Source organism: Pinus tabuliformis, chromosome 7 (genome assembly GCF_031772625.1).
Source record: "Pinus tabuliformis cultivar Carrire ecotype Pingquan chromosome 7, CPIR1, whole genome shotgun sequence".
NCBI lineage: Eukaryota > Viridiplantae > Streptophyta > Pinopsida > Pinales > Pinaceae > Pinus > Pinus tabuliformis.
This window is the reverse complement of record NC_142293.1, coordinates 1,477,749,362-1,477,758,725: the sequence shown is the minus strand read 5'-3', so window position 1 is coordinate 1,477,758,725 and position 9,364 is coordinate 1,477,749,362.

Sequence of the window (9,364 nt, the reverse complement as noted above, 5' to 3'; positions counted from 1 at the left end):
ATCCGAGGGAATCCAAGTTCATGTGAAGATCAAGGGGAACCAGATCCACAATTCTCGAGATCTTGGAGGGAAACATTCTTATTTTCAAGGGAGTTGCCATCAATTACCTTTCTGTATAAATAAACCAGATGAAAGGATCATTGGGATTTGAGTTCTTGATTCAACTAAAAGTATCTAATGATCATAATGCTTGAAATTGTTATTCTTAAATTTCATGTGATGTATGAGACTACTGTTTTCTCCTAATGAGATTTTTTGCATTGATCTGCATCTAAGCTAGTTTTAGAGGGCTGAAACCCTTGGGTTTTGGCCCAACCCAAAGGCTTTAGTGCCTCTTATGTATTTCTTTCTTGTTCTTATTTCAAATAATTTCAAACCTTTCTCTTGTTTTAATAGATGTTAAGCTATAAAAACTAGTTATTATGGGCTTCCCTATCACCTCTCTTGTGGGAAGAGTGATTGGAAATATTTACAATCTCAGTCTAATTTTTTTTCTTTTTGATTTCTTGGAAATATATAGATGTTAGTTGTAATCATTTTGCATGTTTATTCTCTTCAAATTAGGAGTTACTTAAGTGATTAGAGTAGAGTTGTGGAATAGAGTAGATTTTAGTCAAATTCAACTCATCTTTTCCCTGATAGTTTATCTCATTATGTTATTTGTCATTTGATGCATGTATTTGGCTAACTGCATGGTTCTGTTGATCTACAAGTGTGGGCACATCTTTCCATCTCAACCTATACATTTCCATCTTCTTCCTCTGCACCTCACACCACTCCAAAACTTTGTTTCCACCTTCATTACGTTAAGGCAAAAAGAGGACATTGTGGGCATCACCCTCAGTGCAAGATAGGCCTCTAAGAGATCCTAGGCTTGGATAAGGGGTTCCCACAATCTTCATTCACTTAATACTACCTTCATCCATATTATCATGTGCTCAAGACACCATTTCTACCCTCAAAAGGCTCTTGGAACGCCTCCTGTAGAAAAATAGGGCCTCTTGTAGCAATACTTGACCTTTTGTAGAAGCCCCGTAGTAGTCTTTTTTTCAACCAGTTTTTATTCTGACTTGGATCATAGCCTAGTTAAGTTGAATAATGGCCCCAACTTGTGATTTGAGGATTAAGGAAGGATCGTAGACCACTCCAACCTCCTCCTTTCCTCACTACAAAACATAGTTAGAATTAGTGTTTTCATAAGCATGCTAAAAGTTATATTCCTTATTTTCAAGCAAATGTAAAGTAGATCAATGATGGTACATGCAAGTAGGCCACTAATTTAATTAAATGTGCAAAGGAGAGTAGCTTTAATTCCGCAAGTAGACTATCCCTTTCTATTTCATGAAATTTCAATTAGCATTTACATTTGAATGAACATCATTTTCACTTTCATATTTAGAATCAAGTTCAATTATGCTTTCATAAGAAGTTTTCACTATAGATAGTTGGGGAAATGGTCTTTGAACACCTTGATTTGATTTCGCGATTGAGCGTGACATGAGTAGAACCTAATGTAATGTGCATATATCACTGTAACCTCTAAGTTTGTATGAACCCTGAGTTGATAATTTGTGTTGAGGATCCCTTGGGAGTTGAAACACTCTTGGTGCAATACCAAGGTTCACCAATAAGCATGGTTTTATGACAGATTCTATTTATGTCTCTTATTATGTTCTTATTGGTAAATGAGTGGTTATTGAATGCATGATCTAATAGATGTTATGATAGCTTTTGTGAGAGGGTATTAGACCTTCTTGATTATTCTCAGATAAGTATAAAACCCTTATGTTTAGATATGCATTCATGACCTGTAGATTTAATGTTCACTATGTGCTTGACAGAATGTCTATCATGGTTAGGCTTTGTTAGGTCAAGTTCTTGACTAGGTTTTGCATTAATGGATTTTTCCTTGTGTTATTCATCATTCTGGAGAGTTCTATCAAGTTTTGGGTATAGGTCTTGATACTAGCCTTGAAAAAGAGGCTCAGATTTTAGGGTTGAATGCTTAGAACTAGGAAATCTAGATCGAGCCACTAGGATACATGGTTATCCATGAAACTAGAGGGCTATAGGTGTTGTATTTCCTTGTTATGCAAGTGACTGGGTATCCAGACCACTAAAAAGTAAAGTTAACTCTGGGTTTGGGCACCTTGAGTGGTGGTTTAGGTCTTGGGATCTTGTAGCTCCTTAGGAAGGATAGTAAGGTTTCATTTTGTTGACTCCATTTCCTTAACTATACTTAGGAGGTCAAGTCATGATATAGTAGCCCTTAGTTCATGTTTACCCTGGTAGGCCAATGAAAGTGTGTAAATTTGGGAGGGGTGGTTACATATTGGTATCAGAGAATGATTCAAACACTTAGATTGGATGGACTAGATACATGTTTTTATACATGCATTGTCATGGTGATGGTTATCGTGCATGGGGTCATGGTATGTAGTTGGTTTTGTCATGCATGATGTCTATATATTGATAGGATTATGATTATACATGTATCATGATAATGTGGATTGATTTTTCAGATGAGATAAGCCTCCCCTAAACGTCATTGAGGTATGATTTGATTATGGTATCTATTTGGTTTATCTAACATGGCATGTTTGCAGGAAGAAGAGGATCAGAGATGTTGAGCAAAATGGTGGACAAAATTTCATGTGACTCTCCCTATAGATCAGTTGAACAATAAGGAGATGAGTATTATCTTGATATAGAAGATACATTGAGGATTTTAAAGGCATAGATCATAAGTTACAAGGAAGATAATGACATGTTGGTTGAGGCTCAGGAAATACTTGCAAGGGCTCACGAAAAGCAGGAAGAGGTCAATGTAGTAATCCTTCAGAGTTTTTGAAATTTGTAGAGACAGGGACAGTTGAGGATTAGTCAGGAACATGAAGAGAATACTAATGGGGCATATGGTAGCAGGTCTTGGTCAGGATACAAGTCAGATAGATGGGACATAGTCAGAGGTGGAAGATCATTGGGTGCACTTGACAGGAGAAATGGTATATATGGGTTTCATTCTAGTTCCTCGTCCATGAGACATCATCACCCTCATCATTGCGATCACACTTATAGGAGGAGTGAGTACTTTCCTGAGGATTTCAAGAAAGCCAAGCCTCCTACATTTGATCGAGAAACGAAGAAGTCAGACGATGTAGAGGCATGGTTGCTTGGGATGAAGAAATTATTGAGATTTCATAACTATTTAGAGAACATGAAAGCCAAAATAGCTACCTTCAGCCTTAAAGGGAAAGTAGATATCTGGTGGGAAGATGTGAAGATTGTCAGAGGCATTCGAGAAGAAGAGTCGATTTGGGATGAGTTCGAGAGACTCTTCAAAAAGAAGTACCTATCTAAGAGATATTAGGATGACAGAGCTAAGTAGTTTTATGAGTTGTAGATGGGTTCTATGACAGATGATGAGTATACTAGCAGGTTCTTGGAGTTGTTGAGGTATGTTCCTTACATCAAGGATGAGAAAGAAAATATTGAAAGGTTCATCAGTGAGTTTCTAGTAGCATATAGAGACTGGATTTAGTTTGATGAGCCTCAATCACTGGAGGAAGCCATTAGAAAACTGAAGCATTGTTATGAGAAATCAAACCATAAATCTAGCATAAGCATGATTTAAAGGGGAATGAGAAAATTAAAGGGAAATGGCCAACGAAGCGGGGAATAACTTAGGATGCAAGTGAGAAAGAAAAGGTTTCTCCTTACAAGAAGCATAATGCAGTTGAGAAGGGACAAGTGTCCTAGCCTGGAGAGCATCATAATATAGGTGATGGAAGGGGACTATTGCAATGTTGTATTTGTGAGAAATATCATTACAAGAAGGATTTCTAATTGTACCAAGGTGGAAAGCCTCAAATCTATAATGCTCAGGGGGCGCAAAAAGTTAGGGAGGTTGGCCATATCATTCCTCATATTTATACAGTTGTAGATAACAAGTAGGAAAATCACTAAGAATCCATTATTAAGATGGAATGTAAGCTCTATGATCAACTTATTTCTATTTTTATTGACCCTAGATCCAATTATAGTTATGTAACCTTGGCCTAGTGGATAAGTGTGGTTTGAGAAAAGAAGTGCATGCAAAGTCTTGGTCGGTGTAGTTGGCTAAAGGTACTAATAAGTGGGTTCATCATTGGGTAAGAGTTTGTGCATTTGAGCTAAATGGTATTCCTAAATCAGTATATATAAATGTGCTTCCATTGGGATCATATAGTATGATTTTCGGTATGGATTATTTGTACCTCCATAGAACCAAAGTAGATTATTATGACAAAGCTATTAAGTGCCTGGATGACGATGGGAAAAAGAGAATCTTGCAGGGAAAGAAGAATCCTACATCGGTGAGGATGGTTACAACTATGAAGACTAAGCGCAGTTGCAAGAAGGGGTGTGCACTATTTTTAGTCCATATTTCTAGTGACAAGGGTAAGGAAGTTGAGGATGCAGAAGCCCTCAAGAGGTACCCTTTCTTGTAGCAGTTTTAAGATATATTTCCATCAGAAATTTCAGAGATTCCTATCCATATAGAAGTGGACTTTTCTATTGATTTGGCACCAGGAGAAACACCAACATCGAAGGCACCTTAAAGGATGAGCACTCCATACTTAGTGGAATTAAAGTTGTACTTGAAGGAAATTCTTGATAAGGGATGCATTAGGCCAAGTGTATCACTGTGGAGTGCACTAGTGTTGTTTATGAAGAGGAAGGATGGTACTCTTAGATTGTGCACTTATTATAAGAAACCGAACAAGGTAACAATCAAGAACAGGTATCCAATGCCAAGAATCGATAACTTGTTTCACTAGTTGAAGGGAGCATCATTGTTCTCAAAGATTGATTTGAAATCAGGATATCATTAGCTACCCATCAAAGAAGAGGATATCTACAAGACGTCTTTCTAGACAAAGTATGGGAATTATGAGTTTCTCGTGGTTCCTTCCAGTTTGAATAATGCTCCAACTACTTTTGTGTGCTTGATGAATAGTTTGTTGTGTCCTTATTTGGACACGTTTGTGATAGTATTCATTGATGATATATTGATGTATTCTAAGAATGAGGAAGAGTATGCAAAACACTTAGCGTCAGTGTTGATATGGCTAAGAGAGAATTAGTTGTATTCCAATCTTAGTAAATGCAACTTATTTCAGACATAGGTACATTAATTGGGACATGTTGTTTCCAAGGAAGGCATAGAAGTGGATCTGGAAAATATTAGAACTATCATGGAATGGGAAGCTCCTAGAAATGTGGATGATGTTAGATCATTCATGAGGCTAACAAGTTACTATAGGTGGTTCATTAGGAACTTCTCATTGATTTCCTACCTTATTACATAATTGCAAAGGAAAGGAAAGAAATTTGAATGGACAAAGGAATGTACATCTAGATTTTGAGCAGTTCAAACATTTGCTTACAAATGCTCTAGTTCTAAAGATTGCAGAACTAGATAAAGAGTTTTTGGTATGTACATATGCTTACAAGACAAGACTTGGTGGAGTCCTAATGCAGGAGGGATATATGGTGTGATATGAGTCAAGGACATCAAATGAGCATGAATAGAACTATGTGACTCATGATCTTGAGTTGGAAGCTATTATTCATTCCTTGAAGATGTGGAGGCATTATCTTCTTGGCAGGAGGTTTATTTTGATGAGTGACCATAGTGGACTGAGGTATCTATTTGACCAACCTATTTCGAATCCCAGGCAAACCATATGGTTGGATACCCTCAGTGAATTTGACTTTTAGATGAGATACATTAAAGGAAAGGAGTATAGGATTGCAGATTCTCTCAGTAGGAAAGTGCAGATAAATCATATTGCAGTTGTGAGCTCTTATGAGACAAATTTACATGAAGAGATCTTACAAGTAGGAAAATAGGATGATAGGTATAGGAAGCTTAGGCACAGATTACAATAGAAGGGTACATGTGAACAAGATGTGGATTATCATCTAACAACAGATGGCTTGGGGAGATTTTGGGACATGATCTATGTGTTGGATGACAATGAGCTCAAGAAGTTTATCTTGAGGGAGTTTCATGTCAATACACATTCAAGTCACCCAGGATATCAAAAGACATTGACAATGGTGGAAGTTCTACTATTGGCTAAATTTGAAGAAGGAAGCGGTGGATTTTGTTTCTAGATGTCTGGACTATCAGCAGGTGAAATTTGAGCGTAAGCACCCAACTTGTTTTTTACATCCTATTCTGATTCTAGAGTGGAAATGGGACGTCATTTCCATGGATTTCATTATAGGTTTGTCGAGGAAATTGAAGTAGCATGATTCCATGATGGTTGTGGTTAATAGTTTGGGTAAGTTAGCTCACTTCATTCTAGTGAAGACTACTAATTCAGCCAACGCGGTAGCTCAGATCTTCATCAGGGAGATAGTGAGATTGCATGGTATTCCTAATAAGATCATATTATATAGAGATGCCAAGTTCACATCCACGATTTGGAAGGAGTTGTTTGTAGGTTTCGGTACATTTTTGGCCTTTAGTATAGCTTACCATCCACAAACATATGGACAGACATAGAGGGTTAACAGGATACTGGAGGATATGCTAAGGGTGTGTGGCATGCATCAACATACGAGGCGGGAGGAGTATCTTCCACTAGTGGAGTTTTTTTACAAAAATGGACATTAGGAGCCACTAAGGATGAGTCCATTTGAGGCACTCTATGGGGGGAGTTGTAATACTTCCATCAGTTAGAGTGATCTAGTTAACGGGGTACTAATAGGAATGGATATGTTGGAAGAGATGGAATGGGAAATGTAGGTTATCTAGAAGAATATAAAGGAAACACATGACAGAAAGAAGAATGGGGAGCATGTGTACTTATGCATCAAGCCCAAGAAGAGCTCCTTGAGTATTGGATCATGTGCCAAGTTGGCACCTCGGTATTGCGGGACTTTTGAGATCCTTGAGAGGATTGGAATAGTGGCCTACAAACTTGTACTACCTCTGACATTGAAAGTCCATCATATTTTAAATCTTTCGTTTCTTAAACGATATGTAAAGGATGTTGATAATGTGACTGATTAGAAAGAGAATTCAAGCAGGAACCTTAGTGCATTTTGTAGTGGAAAATCTCATGCTCTCGAACCAATCAATTGAGCAAGTTAAAGTGCAGTGAAAACACTTTGGGCCTGATGAAGCTACATTGGAGATGGCTGATGAGATGTGGGCTATGTATCCTTCATTATTTGTCAATGGAGGAAAATTATTTATTGGTATATGTATATATTTATCTATGGTTTTTATTGTAAATACTGCAATGAGATGTGTTATAAATCTCCAATAAGCGGTATGGTTATCATGTTGTTATGTTTGTCATGTTGGTTTTTCTTTTTAGTAAGTTTCTATTATAAATACCACATCGAGCTATGTTATAAAGCTCCATGGGCAGCATGTTTTTCTTTTTGGCAGTCTTTCTGGTCATAGGTGTCATTGAACACTGAGGATGGTGTTCCCATGAGGGGAAGGGGTCTATAAAAAACTTGGGTTAAAAGTTCATTTAATAAATTTAATAAAGGATAAATAAGACCGAGGTCATGGGACACATATTCCAAGTTGAATCTTAGTTAAAACATCCTAGTGGGAATCACTTGTTGTTTATTATGCCTAAGGAAATTGAAAAAGGCATTGGAAAGGCATAGTGGAAATTATTGACATTTATTTATGAAATAAAGGAAGATAGGAGAAAAGGGAGATGAAAGGTCACAGGTTGCATGTGAGGAGGAAATTGAAGGAAAATAGAGGAAAATGAAGAAATCAGAGGCATCAATGATAAAAAGGCATAAGAACATCAGTTTGGGGCCTTTTTTAATGTTATCTTTGGAATTGTTTTCATAAAGGAGAAGAGAACCAAGAGAAGGAAAGAAAGGATAAGCAAAGGAAGGAAGAGAAAGCAAAGGAAAGTAAGGATCAAGCAAGGAAGGGTTGGATCAAGCAGCTACAGTGGGATTACTTGCAATTATCGAGTTGCATGTATGATTTCCTTGCTAGTTTTGGCATGCATGGTAAATTCATGTGTGTATTTCGTTCATTTTATTTAAGGGGCATGGGTTTTAGCGTGTTTGATAGTGGTTTCAACATTCCTTTGCCAATTCCTAGATAGCCATGGTGTGATGGGATTCATTCTTGGTTGATCTTTGGATTGCTGGAAGGTTTTGGATCTATGTGAGGTGGTCTCAGGAAAATGCCAAGGGTTGGGGGTGGAGATGTTTTTCTCCGTGAATCCCTCAGCAAGTGGGTGGAGATACAAAAATTCCTCAAAGGATAGTGAAGGAATTCTGAGGAATCCAAGCTTCATTTGGGTTTGTGATATCGAGACCGGTTTAGGTGAGATCCTGATAGTGTGATGGTGGAGGTGGATTAACCTATGGATTCCCTTGGTTGTTTATGCATTGGTTTATCCCATGAGGTTCCATATTCATGCTTAGAATCTGACATGGGGGTGATTAAATGAAAGACGAATTTGATTCAGCCCAATATCTGGTCGGGTGGTATGTGGAAGTCCCTGACTTGGTTGGATTTTCATATGTTAATAAGAGTTATTTTCCTCTTGTATTTTATGATTAAATTCACTTGTTATGATGTGGATTTGATGGTTGCTTTATCATTGTTATTATTCTGGTTATATGTTGATTATAAACATGGTTTTATGAAAAATTCCAATTATAGATCTTATCATGTTTTGGTTTGTAAATGAATGGTTGTTGAATGCATGACCTAATAGATGTTATTGAAACTATTGTGAGAGAGTATTATACCTTCTTGATGATTCTCAGACAAGTATGAGACCCCTATATTCATATATGCATTCATATTGCATTACATAGCTCATTTGGAAAGAAGCTCATGGTATGTTGGTTGAGCCCTAGGCTTCAGTTCCAGCGGATACCAATTGGGAATGTGTTAGCTCCCTATAATACTAGTGTAGCCCCCATATTGTAATTGTTGTGCCCTTACATTATTATTGTTATGTAGGCATTGATTAAATTTTTACCCCTTAGACTCCTATATATACAAAGGAGGCCTTGTTATTTGAATCATCCAAGAATTATTCATTTATGTGATGTAAAATGAGGTTTCTCCCTCAAAGACGCTTATTTTCAAGTCGTTGATCTATATTTTGTTTTGTTATGTGATATGGTTACATAAAATTTGGTATCAAAGTTTTGGATCCTAGGGGTTCTCTCCTTCAAATAGGCCATCTTGGCATTTTGGCTATAACTTCTTTTTTTAAAGGCTTCAGAAAATTAAATTCTTACCACTTGGATTGGAAATCTTGATGAACATCGTGTAAAAATTTCAGATCTTATTTCTCTATATTTTTAG